Genomic DNA, 16,707 nt, shown 5'->3' with positions numbered 1-16,707 from the left:
CTGGTCCAATTCATTACATCATGGAACTCACAAACCCGTGGGAGGATTCAGTGGCTGAAGCATATGAGTGCATATGCTAGTCCTGATGAAGGGTCTCGGCCCGAAACGTCAACAGTGCTTCTCCCTATAGCTGTTGCCTGGCCTACTGTGTTCCACCAGCATTTTGTGTGTGTTGTTTGAATTTCCAGCATCTGCAGATTTCCTCGTGAGTGCATATGAAGCTCAGCAATGGGGCTGGAAAACCAAAGTTTGTCCTGTGGAAGTGGGTTGTAGGGGATTTATAGCCACATCCACCTTCAAATTGCAGAAGGAGCTGGGGATTCACAGTCAAACGTTATAGCAAACCATCAGAGCCACATCAGAGGCATTGGAAAGAAGTAGTCAATGGCTTTGGGTCAAGCAAAAAGACCTCTCCTGGGCGCTGATAGCATCAAGAACGCGGGAGGTCACAACGGGAGTGTCTCTGGGATGCCGGAAGTGATCCTCGAGCCCTTCGAAGATGTAGTGGGCTTATCGATGAAACACTGAGGAAGGAGGCTACCCATTTCAAAACCCCTGCTGTCAACCCTGTGCCACTCCCAACATCAAGGCAGTCTCAAGCAAGTGCTCACGACCCATTGGTACAAAGGATATTAACATCTTATCTTGTGTTTTTTGATTTTTATGAAGTAATGATTGGATGACAGTAAGATTCTTGTTTGTAAATATAAACCAATGGAATGCACAAGGCATAATATTCTGAGGGAAGAAATTGGACAAGTTTTGCATTCTAAGTAAATGAGCTATGATTCAAAATGATCCATTGGACTTTGTTCAGGTTTATTATCAAAGGCATGTAGGGCAGCTGCATATGATGTTGAAAATGATCGGCTTATATAGGACCATGTAAAGGTTATAAATGTTAGGTGGTTGACTATGGGAAAAAGAAAACACAAGCACATAATTAATAGGAAAATAATAGGCTACTTGGTTCATCAAGCCTACTCTGCCATTTTTTAAGGTCATACCTGATATTCTTTGTCAATTCCATTTTCCTAACCTCACTCCATATCTCTTGACTTTTTTTCACACCTAGAGCTCTATCAATTCCTTAAGAATGCAGTCAGTCACTACATCTACAAAGTGCTCTCGGGTACTTTATTGCACAAGGGTCTGTGTTGGGACCGCTTCTTTTGACGTTATATGTCAATGATTTGGATGACAGAATTGATGGCTTTGTGGCCAAGTTTACAGATGATGCGAAGATAGGTGGAGGGGCAGATCATGTTGAGGAAGTAGAAAGGCTACAGAAGAACTTAGATAGATTAGGAGAATGGGCAAGGAAATGGCAGATGCAATACAGTGTCAGGAAGTGTCTGGCCATGCACTTTGATAGAAGAAGTAAAAGTGTAGACAATTTTCTAAATGGGAAGAAAATTCAAAAATCTGAGTTGCAAAAGGACTTGGGAGTCCTTGTGCAGGATTCCTTAAAGGTTAATTTGCTGGTTGAGTAGGTGGTTAGGAAGGCAAATGCAATGTTTGCATTAATTTTAGAGAACTAGAATATAAATGAAGGATGTAATGTTGAGGCTTTATAAGGCACTGCTGGGATTTCACTTGGAGTATTGTGAGGACTTTTAGGCCTCTTATCTAAGAAAGCATGTGCTGACACTATAGAGGGTTCAAAGAAACATAGAAACATAGAAAATAGGTGCAGGAGTAGGCCATTCAGCCCTTCGAGCCTGCACCGCCATTCAGTATGATCATGGCTGATCATCCAACTCAGAACCCTGTACCTGCTTTCTCTCCATACCCCCTGATCCCTTTAGCCACAAGGGCCATATCTAACTTCCTCTTAAATATAGCCAATGAACCGGCCTCAACTGTTTCCTGTGGCAGAGAATTCCACAGATTTACCACTCTCTGTGTGAAGAAGTTTTTCCTCATCTCGGTCCTAAAAGGCTTCCCCTTTATCCTTAAACTGTGACCCCTCGTTCTGGACTTCCCCAACATCGGAAACAATCTTCCTGCATCTAGCCTGTCCAATCCCTTTAGAATTTTATACGTTTCAATAAGATCCCCCCTCAATCTTCTAAATTCCAGTGAGTCTTCCTAATCGATCCAGTCTTTCTTCATATGAAAGTCCTGCCATCCCAGGAATCAATCTGGTGAGCCTTCTCTGTACTCCCTCTATGGCAAGAATGTCTTTCCTCAGATTAGGGAACCAAAACTGCACAATATTCTAGGTCTCACCAAGGCCTTGTACAACTGCAGTAGAACCTCCCTGCTCCTGTACTCAAATCCTTTTGCTATGAATGCCAACATACCATTTGCCTTTTTCACCGCCTGCTGTATCTGCATGCCCACCTTCAATGACTGGTGTACAATGACACCCAGGTCTCGTTGCATCTCCCCTTTTCCTAATTGGCCACCGTTCAGATAATAATCTGTTTTCCTGTTCTTGCAAACAAAGTGGATACCCTCACATTTATCCTGATTAAATTGAATCTGCCATGATTTTGCCCACTCACCTAACCTATCCAAGTCACCCTGCATCCTCTTAGCATCCTCCTCACAGCTAACACCGCCACCCAGCTTCGTGTCATCCGCAAACTTGGAGATGCTGCATTTAATTCCCTCATCTAAATCATTAATATATATTGTAAACAACTGGGGTCCCAGCACTGAGCCTTGCGGTACCCCACTAGTCACTGCCTGCCATTCTGAAAAGGTCCCGTTTACTCCCACTCTTTGCTTCCTGTCTGCCAACCAATTCTCTATCCACATCAATACCATACCCCCAATACCGTGTGCTTTAAGTTTGCACACTAATCTCCTGTGTGGGACCTTGTCAAAAGCCTTTTGATAATCTAAATATACCACATCCACTGGCTCTCCCCTATCCACTCTACTAGTTACATCTTCAAAAAATTCTATAAGATTCGTCAGACATGATTTTCCTTTCACAAATCCATGCTGACTTTGTCCGATGATTTCACCTCTTTCCAAATGTGCTGTTATCACATCTTTGATAACCGACTCTAGCATTTTCCCCACCACCGATGTCAGACTAACCGGTCTATAATTCCCCGGTTTCTCTCTCCCTCCTTTTTTAAAAAGTGGGGTTACATTAGCCACCCTCCAATCCTCAGGAACTAATCCAGAATCTAAGGAGTTTTGAAAAATTATCACTAATGCATCCACTATTTCTTGGGCTACTTCCTTAAGCACTCTGGAATGCAGACCATCTGGCCCTGGGGATTTATCTGCCTTTAATCCCTTCAATTTACCTAACCCCACTTCCCTACTAACATGTATTTCCCTCAGTTCCTCCATCTCACCAGAGCCTCGGTCCCTTACTATTTCCGGAAGATTATTTATGTCCTTCTTAGTGAAGACAGAACCAAAGTAGTTATTCAATTGGTCTGCCATGTCTTTGTTCCCTATGATCAATTCACCTGTTTCTGACTGTAAAGGACCTACATTTGTCTTGACCAATCTTTTTCTTTTCACGTATCTATAAAAGCTTTTACAGTCAGTTTTTATGTTCCCTGCCAGCTTTCTCTCATAATCTTTTTTCCCTTTCCTAATTAAGCCCTTTGTCTTCCTCTGCTGGTCTCTGAATTTCTCCCAGTCCTCAGGTGTGCCGCTTTTTTTTGCTAATTTATATGTTTCTTCTTTGGACTTGATACTATCCCTAATTTCCCTTGTCAGCCACGGGTGCACTACCTTCCCTGGTTTATTGTTTTGCCAAACTGGGATGAACAATTGTTGTAGTTCATCCATGCAATCTTTAAATGCTTGCCATTGCATATCCACCGTCAACCCTTTGAGTATCATTTGCCAGTCTATCTTAGCTAATTCACGTCTCATACCTTCAAAGTTATCCTTCTTTAAGTTCAGAACCTTTGTTTCTGAATTAACTATGTCACTCTCCATCTTAATGAAGAATTCCACCATATTATGGTCACTCTTACCCAAGGGGCCTCGCACGACAAGATTGCTAACTAACCCTTCCTCATTGCTCAATACCCCATCTAGAATGGCCTGCTCTCTAGTTGGTTCCTCGACATGTTGGTTCAGAAAACCATCCTGCATACATTCCAAGAAATCCTCTTCCTCAGCACCCTTACCAATTTGGTTCACCCAATCTATATGTAGATTGAAGTTACCCATTATAACTACTGTTCCTTTATTGCACTCATTTCTAATTTCCTGTTTAATGCCATTCCCAACCTCACTACTACTGTTAGGTAGCCTGTACTCAACTCCCACCAGCGTTTTCTGCCCCTTAGTGTTATGCAGCTCTACCCATATTGATTCCACATCCTGCAGGCTAATGTCCTTCCTTTCTATTGCATAATCTCCTCTCTAACCAGCAATGCTACCCCACCTCCTTTTCTTTCCTGTCTATCCCTCCAGAATATTGAATATCCCTGGATGTTGAGCTCCCATCCTTGGTCACCCTGGAACCATGTCTCTGTGATCCCAACTATATCATATTCATTAATAACTATCTGCACATTCAATTCATCCACCTTGTTACGAATGCTCCTCGCATTGACACACAAAGACTTCAGGCTTGTTTTTACAACACTCTTAGCCCTTATACAATTATATTGAAAAGTGGCTCTTTTTGCTTTTTGCCCTGGATTTGCCTGCCTGCCACTTTTACTTTTCACCTTACTACTTTTTGCGTCTACCCTCATTTTACACCCCTCTGTCTCTCTGCACTTGTTCCCATCCCCCTGCCACATTAGTTTAAAGCCTCCTGAACAGCAGTAGCAAACGCTTCCCCTAGGACATTGGTTCCAGTCCAGCCCAGGTGCAGACCGTCCTGTTTATACCAGTCCCACCTCCCCCAGAACTGGTTCCAATGCCCCAGAAATTTGAATCCCTCCCCCTTGCACCATTTTTCAAGCCACGTATTCAACTGAAATATCCTCCTATTTCTACTCTGACTAGCACGTGGCACTGGTAGTAATCCAGAGATTATTACCTTTGTGGTCCTACTTTTTAGTTTATCTCCTAACTCCCTAAATTCACCTTGTAGGACCTCATCCCAGTTTTTACCTATATTGTTGGTACCTATGTGCACCACGACCACTGGCTGTTCACCCTCCCATTCCAGAATGTCCTGCAGCCGCTCAGAGACATCCTTGACCCTTGCACCAGGGAGGCAACATACCATCCTGGAGTCTCGTTTGCGGCCGCAGAAATGCCTATCTATTCTGCTTACGATCGAATCCCCTATCACTATAGCTCTCCCACTCCTTTTCCTTCCCTCCTGTGCCGCAGAGCCACCCATGGTGCCGTGAACTTGGCTGCTGCTGCCTTCCACTGATGAGACATCTCCCCCAACAGTATCCAAAACAGTATATCTGTTTAGGAGGGAGATGACCTAAGGGGACTCCTGCACTACCTGCCTACTGCTACGCTTTCTAGTGGCCACCCCTTCCCTTTCTGCCTGTGTAGCCTTTACCTGCGGTGTGGCCAACTCACTGAACGTGCTATTCACGACTTTCTCAGCATCGCGGATGCTCCAGTATGAATCCAATCGCAGCTCCAGATGCTCAATGCGGTCTGCCAGAAGCTGCAGTTGGACACACTTCCTGCACACATAGTCATCAGGGACACTGGAAGTATCCCTGATTTCCCACATGCTGCAGGATGAACAAACCACGGGGCCGATCTCAGCTGCCATGACCTACCCAATACTTGCCTCAACTTTTGAAACTTTCTCCTTTGAAAGGAACTTACCCGGCCTTACCTCACTAGGAGTGAAGCTTGTCCTCAGCCTCTTCTCGTCAAAGCCTCTCGAGTCAAATCCTCAAATTTCCACTCCTTCACTGGCCCACTCAGTCACTGGCCGCTTTCCATAAAGTTCATAAAGAAAGTTCATAAAACTACTCTGGGATTGAAAGGCTTATCATATGAGGAGTGTTTGATGGCTCTGGGCCTGTACTCTCTGGAATTTAGAAGAATGAGAGGGTATCTCATTGAAACCTATCAAATGTTGAAAGGCTTCTATAGAGTGGTTGTGGAGAGGATATTCCCTTTGGTGGGGAAATCTAAGACCAGAGGATGTGGCCTCAGAATAGAGGAGCTTCCTTTAGGAATGGAGATGAGCAGGAATTTAGTAAGCCAGAGAGTGGTGAACCTGTGGAATTTGTTTCCACAGGTTGCAGTGGAAACCAAGTCATCGGGTTTATTTAAAGCAGAGGTTGATAGATTCTTGATTAGTTGAGGCATGAAGAAATGCAGGGAGAAGGCAAGAAATAGGGGCTGAGAGGGAGATGGATCAGCCATGATAAAATGGCGAAGCAGACTCGATGGGCCAAATGACCTAATTCTGCTCATATGTTTTGTGATATTATTGCAAGGACCTCTTGAGTGTGAACATTTTTCCACATTTCAGATTTAAGTGGCCCACTGCTCATTGTAGTAGCCTTAGCATGGGAAAAAGCCATGCCTGCACCCAAGCCTTCTAAAAATGTTGTATATCTTTAACGTATTGTATCCACCTGGGAAGGCCATCCGTCCACCATCGATATCTCCAAGCGTTGCTGACCTTCGGACCCTCACTCCCCGTCCATCCATCTACCAGCTCTCTTCACACATGTCTTCCCTCTTTATCTGTCGCCAATAAAAGACCGCAAAATCCCTGCTCCCAGTCCGACAAGAAAAAACAACATCCTGTGCATTGACTAACATACATTCCAAAGGCCCTGTTATCTCTAGTCATAAACCAAACATTGCTGCTGCAGAGAAACCATTACCTTAGCAGTGGAACATTACAAAAGCAGTGAGACCTTCCAATGTGTTACACTCCACACCCCTCCCCACCAAATTTAGTCCTGCCCCCATGACATTGAGATAATTCACCATCCCTCCCTGCAAAACACAAAGTCCAATCCAGGTGCAAAAGGCAGTGACATAGCTCCCCAAAACAGTGGAGGTTACACTCTGTTCCCCTGGTGCTATGTAGGCCAGCCTATACAGTGGTCTCCTAATTCTCTGAGACCTCCGCACCCCCTTACCTAACTCTTCAGGTTCAGGTACTACTGGGGATACATCTGGTCTACCTGGCGAGGCCACCCCTGACCTATCACTCATGCCCACCTGCAACTCAGACCCCTCTGTAATGTGGCCAAGCTCCACTTCATCCCTTGCAGGGTCCCGCTGCAACCCAGGCTGTCTACAGATAGCACCCCCCCCCCCCCACCACCACTTCACCTGACTCAGTAGGAGAAGGGCTGGAAGATTCTTCCTCAATCAGTGCTGAGTTAGCAAAAGACAGCATGTACCACACATCTAGGTCCTCATCCTCCGACTTGGTATCCCTCTCAGGGATGGGGGCTGGCCTAACTTCACCTGCTGTGGGCCCTGCAGTTGTCCTGTGTTTCTGCAAAGTTCTCTTACTAGGTGTAGGCTCCAAGTTGGGCTCCGGGCCTCCTTGCACCTCTTCTCCCAAGGGCAGCAGGTGGTTCCGATGGAGAATCTTGACAGGTCCACTCCTATTCTCTGGTTTCACCCGGAAAACTGGTAGGTTTGGCATTTGACTTTCCCAGGTTTATGTTTCCCAGATAGCCCCAAATTCCTTATGAGGACCCAGTCTCTCAGCAGGAGTTGGGAGAACCTCACCTTTTGATCATACCTCCTCTTATTTCCTTGATTTTGCTTGGCAGCCGCGACCCCAGCTAATTCATAAGCTCCTTTCAGCTCTCTTCTCATATCAGATACATGCTTCAGATAAGTCTTCGGTGGTAAGTCATTCCCGTCAGTCCAAAAACAAAGGTCAATGGGCAACCTCGCCTTGCGCCCAAACATCAGATAGTATGGCAAGTACCCAGTAGCTTCATTTTGAGTACAGTTGTAACTGTGAACCAGTTGTCCAAGATGTTGACTCCACCTGCTCTTCTTGCTGATCTCCAGGGTCCCGAGCATGTCTAGCAAGGTCCGATTAAACCTCTCTGGCTGCAGATCAACTCGCTGTAAGGTTTCACTGCTACTATAATGGCCGCTCTGTAATGTTCCACTGCTAAGGTAATGGTTTCTCTGTAGCAGCAATGTTTGGGTTATGACTGGAGATAACGGGGCTTTTGGAATGTATGTTAGCCAATGAGCGAGATGTTGTTCTTGTGGGTCTGGGAGCAGGGATTTCATGGTCTTTTGTTGGCGAGAGTTGAAGAGGGAAGATGCGTGTGGAGAGAGCTGGTAGACCACTGGACGGAGTGGACGGGGAGCAAGGGTCCAAAGGTCAGCAACGCTCAGAGGAGGCTGATGGTGAACGAATGGCCTTCCCAGGCAGATACATAGTGATCGAGGATGGGATTTTGAGAGCAGACTTATCCATGAGTTACTGGGCATGCTTGGAGTCAAGAAGTCCCAGACCCACAAGAAAGAACAACATCCCGCTCATTGGCTAACATACATTCTATAGGCCTTGTTATCTCTAGTCATAACCCAAACATTGCTGCTACTGAGAAACCATTACTTAAGCAGTGGAACATTACAGAGCGGTCATTACAGTACCAGTGAAACCTTACAGCTCTTTACAGTATAAATATTGTATAGATGTCAGTTTTTTAAATGCTTTTTTGTTGAGGATGGCCAAAGCAATAGTTCCTTCAAATGGCTTTGCATTTTGCAATCATCATTCTGTTAATTTCAAAATTCTGTTGAATATCCATGAAAGTCTGTCTCATTGGAATCTTAATGATTTTAATAATTAATTCTGATTTTTCATTCGTTGAGTATTTCATATGTTGAAGCAACTACATCCAGCCGGCTGAATGTCGATGCATTGAAATGAGTTGGACTGTTTTTGCATTGAAGGATTTGCCAAAGAAAATTATTAGTTGTACAAACCCTTAAATTAAATGACATGTCAGTGCAGCATGAATGAGGTGACATGCCAATGAAGAAATGTAGTGTGTAGAGAATTTGCAAGCCTTTAACATGTGATATATTATTTGGTAATGACAGGCTTTGCAGAGAGTTGAAGAGAAGCAAAATTGTATCATTATATAGACCTTGATAAATTATGCAGACATGCTACTATGCCAAACATGAAGTAGGCAGGATGAAAATTCAGTTTAGGAATATCAATTCTGATTTGATCACATGGATTCTGAACACATCCTTTTGTATATTTATTTGAGTAGCCAGATTTGTTAGGAATTTATTTGGGAATTTCTACATTGCTGCTTGTACTGCTCCACCATAATTTCCTAATGTTTTGTCAAGTTCCAGTGAACAATGTGGGAGCTTCTCTGAGAAGCTTCACATCTCCATCTCTGGTTATATAAAAAAATTGCAGAACATATACATATACATAAGTTTCAGACAATTTTGTTGGCACTCTTATTAAGGGAGCTGGATTTGGAGACGTAAGAGTCTGTGAATGAATCTGAGGGGAAACCTTTTTACTTAAAGGGTGGATGTGGGTTCAATTTCAACATTTAGGAGAAATTTGGATAAGTACGTGGATGGGAAAGGTATGGAGAGTGTTATATTCCATGTATGGGTTGATGGACTAGGCAGAATAACAGTTCAGCATGGACTAGATGGGCTGAAGGGACTGTTTCTGTGCTGTAATGCTCTATAACTCTATGCACACACTGTGGTGTGGAGCAGAGGCAAATTGTTGTTGAAACATAGAGGGTCGATCAGCATCTGTGATGGCAAAGGGATACCCAACATTTTGAGTCGAGATACTATATCCAGACTTGAGGGATTTGGAACTTGTTTTTGCTAAATTTCTGCTTTTTCTAACCAAGGAGTAAAATTGCAGATTTGTGAGTGTTTATTCCTGTCTCCTTTGAATATGGGACTGATGAAACACTAGCTTGCATTCATAATCTGGTCAGCAGAACACACCTGGCAAACCAAGGCTGTAAATGAACCCTATCATCTCAATGGAATCTACTCCCTTTTGGGAAAGCAGCAAACTGACAGTGTTTGCTTTTTTCCTGAAAACAGAAAATTCTAGAAATATTCAGTAGGTTTGGCAGCATCAAATCATATCCTCCAAAGTTAACTCTATTTCTTTCTTTACAGGTGTCTGATCTGCTGAGTATTTACAGCATTTCCTACTTTAATTTCTGTTTCCCAACATCAGCAGTGTTTTGCTTTTAAATTTGACTGTCTCTGGGCACTCAGGCTGGTTTGAAGTGTGGAGTTTCAGTGCCCACAGAATTTTGCAGTCACAAGTTGACTACAGGTGTTCATTGCCTTTATGCAATAACACACAAATGTGCCTAGAACAGAATATACTGAGATGTAAGTTTCAATTATTTCCACATTCCATGTTTTCATTAATTCCTTTTCACATTAATGGAGACTACTTGGCCATCAAATTTATGACAGAGAAAACCCATATAGAACATGAAACACCACAACATAGTATAGACCCTTCAACCAGTGATATTCTGCCAACCCGATAAAAAATTACTAAGATCAATCTAAACTTTTCCTCTCACATAGCCAACCATTTTTCTAAAATCCATGTGCCTATCTAAGAATTTCTTAAATGCCCCTATGTATCAGCCTCTACCACCACCCCTATACCTTAAAATTATTCCTCTTTGTTTTAGCCATTTCTGCCCGGGGGAAAAATCTTTGGCTATCCACTTGATCTATGCCTCTTATCATCGGGTACACCTCCTTATGTTGCTTCTCATCCTCCATCACTAAAGGAGAAAGCTCACTAATATCCCCAATAATTTTCACCGTAACCTATTCCTTTAGACCAGCTGGACAACCCAAACACCTAAGTCAGGATGCTGTTCATTGACTATAGCTCAGCATTTAATACCATCAATCCCACAATCCTGATTGAGAACTTGCAGAACCTGGGCCTCTGTACCTCCCTCTGCAATTGGATCCTCAACTTCCTAACCTGAAGACCACAATTGGATTGGTGATAACATGTCCTCCTCACTGATGATCAACACTGGCGCACCTCAGGGGTTGTACTTAGCCCACTGCTCTACTCTCTATATACTCATGGCTGTGTGGCTAGGGACAGCTCAAATATCATCTCTAAATTTGCTGATGATGCAACCATTGTTGGTAGAATCTCAGGTGGTGATGAGAGGGCGTACAGGAGTGAGATATGCCAACTAGTGCAGTGGTGCCGCAGCAGCAACCATGCACTCAGCATCAGTAAGATGAAAGAGTGAACTTCAGGAAGGGTAAGATGAAGGAACACATACCAATCCTCATAGAGGGATCAGAAGTGGAGAGAGTGAGCAGCTTCCATTTCCTGGGTGTCAAGATCCCTGAGGATCTAACCTGGTCCCAACATATTGATGTAGTTATAAAGAAGGCAAGACAGCGGCTATACTTCATTTGGAGTTTGAAGAGATTTGGCATGTCAACAAATACACTCAAAAACTTTTATAGATGTACCGTGGAGAGCATTCTGACTGTCTGCATCACTGTCTGGTCTGGGTGGGCTACTGCACAGGACGGAAAGAAGCTGCAGAGGGTTGTAAATCTGGTCAGCTCCATCTTGGGTACTAGCCTGCAAAGTACAAAGGCCATCTTCAAGGAGCAGTGCCTCAGAAAGGCAGCGTCTATTATTAAGGACCTCCAGCACCCAGGGCATGCCTTTTTCTCACTGTTACCATCAGGTAGGAGGTACAGAACTCTGAAGGCACACACTCAGTGATTCAGGAACAGCTTCCTCCCCTCTGTCCAATTCGTAATGGACATTGGACCCTTGGACACTACCTCACTTTATTTTAATATGCAGTATTTCTGTTTTTTGCACTTTTTAAAATCTCTTTATACTGTAATTTATTTATTTATTAATTGTATTTTTTTCTCTTCTATATTGTGTATTGCATTGAACTGCTACTGCTCAGTTAACTAATTTCACATTACATGCCGGTGATAGAAACGTAGAAACATAGAAAACCTACAGCACAATATAGGCCCTTCAACCCACAAAGCTGTGCCGAACATGTCCTTACCTTAGAACTACCTAGGCTTACCCAAAGCCTTCTATTGTTCTATGCTCCATGATAATTTACCTGATTCTGATTCCTTTCTATAACAATCTTAGTTCCTTGACTCTCTAGTGCAGCATTCCTACAGTTACTTTGCTTATGATAATAAATCTTGAAAGGACATTATTGACATAGTGTACATTGTTACTGCTCCTCAAGTCCTGTTGTAATCCCAAAAATATATCGTACATAGGTCATAGACCACCCCCCACAACTCAGCTACCTACTGTAGTTTCCCTGATCAGCTGCCATATCATCCAGGCTCCAGGACAACAGAGGAGACAGCACATGTCTTGCAAGTTAGACAATGGATTGGCACAGTGCCTCCACCAGCACATCCATCTGCAAGAGTGAAGTGAGCGCCGGAACACAGTGCTGCTCTGATGTATAAATTCTGGGACATGCATTCCATGAGAAAGAAAAGGTCCATATATACACACGCGTGTGCGCGTCAAGGCTTACTCATAAAAAGGGATCAGGAATTAATCAACCAGTTGTATTTTTTTTTAAAAAACAGACCTTATTCATCACAAAGTGATGAAACATTGCTTGGAGAAGTGTGGAAATCGTGAAGCACGTGGGGTGATTTATATGAACACACTTAGATACCCAGCTGTCCAGGAGAGAATGATATCATTAAATTCCACTTGAGGTACTTTCAGTATTAGTTTAACAAAATTGCCACCCATGAATTGTGGAGTGATAGAGTCATAGAGCACTACAACACAGAAACATGCTTTTTGGCCCATCTAGTCCATGCCTATATGTGATTCTGCCTAGTCCCTGGACCATGGCCATCCATACCCCTCCTATCCATGTACCTATCCAAACCTCTTTTAAATGTTGTAATTGAACCTGCATCCACTACATCTGCTGGCAGCTCATTCCACACCCACATCAGTATCTGATCGATGAATTTCCCCCTTAGGTTCCCCTTAAATATTTCACCTTTCAGCCTTAACCTATCATCTCTATTTCTAGCTTCAGTTAAAAAAAAAGCATGCTTTCATTCACTCTATCTATGCCCCTCATAATTTAGTATACCTCTATCAAATCTCTGCTCATTCTGCTCTGCTCCAGGGAAAAATGTCCTTACCTATCCTACCTTTCTTTATAACTCAGGCCCTCAAATCCTAGCAAAATCCTTGTATATCTCCCTGTACTCTTTCAATCTTATTAATATCTTTCCTGTTGGTAAGTGACCAGAACTGCATACAAGACTTCAAATTTGGCCTCACCAATGCCAAAAGCTCACCCTATCTACCTGTGACACCACTTTCAAGGAATTATGGATCTGTATTTCCAGATCTATATGTTGCACCAAAATCCTCAGCACCCTACTGTTCACTCAGCATGTCTTACCCTGGTTTACCCTCCCGAAGTGTAAGACCTGCATTACCTTTCTTCTTGTCTGTCCCAATTTCTGATTGAGTATTCTGCAGTACTTGGGAATGCTTTTCAAACTAATAGCTACAGAATAAATCTCTTGCAGTCAACCAGATACCTGCTGTGTTTCGAGGGAATATACAGAAGTAATCTGCTTGTTACTTTTCTGTGTACAACAGGTCAGAATTTGAGGGAAATTTTCATTTCAACTTTTCCACCACCATCCCCCACCTCACTCCCACTCTACATTTATAATTAGTTATAATCACTGTTAAAATCCATTTTGATGCAAAATAATTCAGATGTGTCAGCACAGGTTTTCTTCTTTCATTTACCTCTGCCCTCCTGCTGTGCAGCAGTAAAAATGCATATGTTGAGAATGAACAATTTGCTGAATGGAAGTTGCCTGAAACCCTTTGAAGTTTATTTATTAGCTCATCAAAATCCTGGTATGTTTGAACTGAATGGGTGTAAATCATGGTTACTGTTTGCTTCCAGTTCTCCTCACCTTGACCTACCTCAATACCTTTGCCTAACACTGCCCTCTCTCCTCTTATCCATCACTACCCTCCGCCCCCGTCAACTTCTGGGTTGTCTCTAACAAAAGAGGTGTGAGTCACTCCTTCCCTCCACTAGCCTGCAGGTCACCCTTGGGGACAGTGTGGCAGCTGTTTAGCCCCCTAATCAGGGTCACGTGAAGCCCTGCTGGCAGGTGGTGGATGGTCGTACGAGCAGCTGGTGCATATCGCAAGTCCACTTATGTGGCCACTGATGCCAGGCAGACAATCTCTGAGGAGTATTGTTAACGTAAGGGGTCATACATCTTATAAAAACACTACCCAAAAGAAGGCAATGGCAAACCACTTCTGTACAAAAACTTGGCAAGACCAATCATTGTCTTGGAGATCATGATTCTGGTAAGATGGCGGCCTCTCGGGGGCCAACCTAAAGTGCATTTTTCTTTGTTAAAATCTATTTTTATACATATAATACTGTTCTTGACTCTCATAACTACATGTACAGCAGGTCTACAGCTCATTGGTCAGAGTAGTCGGCTGGCGTGTTGTAAGAGCCAGCCACCAGTTCAGAGGAGAGTTGGCCCATGGGTTGACTGATTAAAATCAAGCCTTTAGGCCGAGAGAGTCGAGTCAGGACATTGGGCCAAAGGGATTTGAGTAGGGTCATCAGGCCAAGGGATTCAAGTAGTGCACTGGGCCACAGAAGGAGCAGATTGTGTTCAGGAGTGCTGACCTGGATGCAAACCACAATGCTGTCTGCTACGCGGAGGCACCAGAGTTGGTGCCTTCGAGTTGGCATGAAGGCAGTGTGTACTGAAACTGTGAGTGACTGTCTTGGACATTTCTTTTGTGATCACAAGACTCTGTTGGACATTGATTGCTACAGGCCTGCTTGGTGGCAAGACAGGCACTTGAAGCGAGGACTAGGTCTCAAGCCATGGGCTCGCATTGTAGCATGGCATCCAAGCTTGGCTGGGGGAGGGGGTACAGGGGGAGTGACCTCTCCTGTTGGTGCTGCCCTCCAGTGTTGAATTGATGGAATTACAGACTGGCAGCCAGGAACCATCAATTTGCAGGACATCGCTCAAAATCTTGGACTAAAATTGTGTTTTCTTAGGTGACTATGGATTTTTTCCCTTTCTCACTGTTTTAAATGCATGTGTATGTTTTTTTGCACCTTGGCCTCAGAGGAATACTGTTTGTTGTTTAATGACAGCTAAACTTGATTTGATGATCACTCAGGTCATATGACATGGCACATAATGATGATGATGACATCAACTTCTCTCATGTTATACTTTCAAATTCCCTGAGCTCCAGTGTTTTGTGAATGTTAGCATCTCACTGGGTATTTATTTCTCTTATCATCAGTTGTAATATCTGTCCTGAATTTCTCACTGCTTCTCTGCACGTTTCTTCTGTCACAGAAGAGAGTAGCATGCTCTGTTTGGAGCGATTTTACCACCTCCCAACCACTTACCAAGGAACATCCAATGAGCACATTTAAAGGGAATTCTTCACCATCTTAACTTCCCTCCTCTTATCCACCATTTACATGGAATACTGCCACAAGAAATCAGCATCCATCATCTAGGACCCCACCATCCATGCTGTGCTCTTTCCTCATGACTACCACCAGACAGGAGGCAGAGGAAACTTAAATTCCACACTACCATCTAACAACCTACAATAGAGGGGAGATGGAGATGGAATTAAAGTCAAGGCCTCAGCCTCTTATTGTAATTTAACATTGAGATGATGAAATCAAATCAAATTCAAGTTTAATTATTGTTCAACCATATATGAATATGGACAAGCAAAATAGCATTCCTCTGGAACCAAAGGCAAAACACACACAGCACATTTAAAATAGTGAGTACACGCACAATCTTCTCCGTGGATTGTCACCTTGTCATGGTGGAGAAGCTTGTGTGGTCCTGAGATCCCAAGAGCGATGCCGTCTGGAGCCATGCTCCTGGTAGGGTCACCCGTGGTGGTAAGGTCGAGTGTGAGGTCCCTGACAAAGAACAATCCAACCAAGACCTCAATGGTGGAACAGGCGGGCTAAGTTACTTTGAACTCAACGGCTGCGAAGGCGGATGAAGGCTGCAACAAATCCATCAGCTCCAATCGTCATGGTTTCCATGCCATTGGAATCAGTTGGTTGACTTGTGAAGTATCATGTGCTTCTTCAAGTGCAACATCAAGTACATGTTAAACAAATACATGCACAGGTGTCTTCGCTCTGTGGGCCACTAGATCAATGGAACGAAGACCATCATCCAACGGAACAAAGACCACAACGACGACACACACAGTCACGCAAAATGGATATATACAGTATATATAGTCCAAGTCCCTGAGCATGATGTCTCGGAAATTGATGGTGCAGTTCCCAGTAGTGCACACAATCCAGCCTTTCAGTCCATGAATCGAACCCTGGAGGGCAGCACCAATTGGAAAGGCCAGCCAAGCATGGACATCATGCTACACTGCTTCTGGTGTCCTGTCTCCTGGACTGCAGCAAGCAGGCAAGCCTGGGACCTGAGGCCTAGTCCTCGCTACCACCGAGGCCATGCAGCTCCCCTGCCATCTGTCGCCCTACTAAACAAAGAAAACAGGCCTGTGGCATCTTATGTTATCAACGTCCAACAGGTTCTTCTGAACATCCAAGACAATCATTCATGGTTACACTGCATGCCGCCTTTGTGCACCAACTCTGATGCCCTTGATGCCTTCCTCTGCAGGCAGCAACGAGGTTTGCACCCAGTCCAGCATCTCCACCAATGAGCAGCTCACTGATGGCA

The 16,707-nt window shown here is 43.8% G+C and overlaps 1 protein-coding gene across 3 annotated transcripts in view; it reads left to right on the top strand.

Moving 5' to 3' along the window:
• LOC140726163 (catenin alpha-2) overlaps window positions 1-16,707 on the top strand; it is an 817,330-nt gene that overhangs the window by 462,138 nt on the left and 338,485 nt on the right. The gene's annotated exons all lie outside the window — the stretch shown is intronic.

This window comes from Hemitrygon akajei, chromosome 4, assembly GCF_048418815.1.
Source record: "Hemitrygon akajei chromosome 4, sHemAka1.3, whole genome shotgun sequence".
Taxonomy (NCBI): domain Eukaryota; kingdom Metazoa; phylum Chordata; class Chondrichthyes; order Myliobatiformes; family Dasyatidae; genus Hemitrygon; species Hemitrygon akajei.
This window is presented reverse-complemented; position numbering and strand designations above follow the sequence as displayed.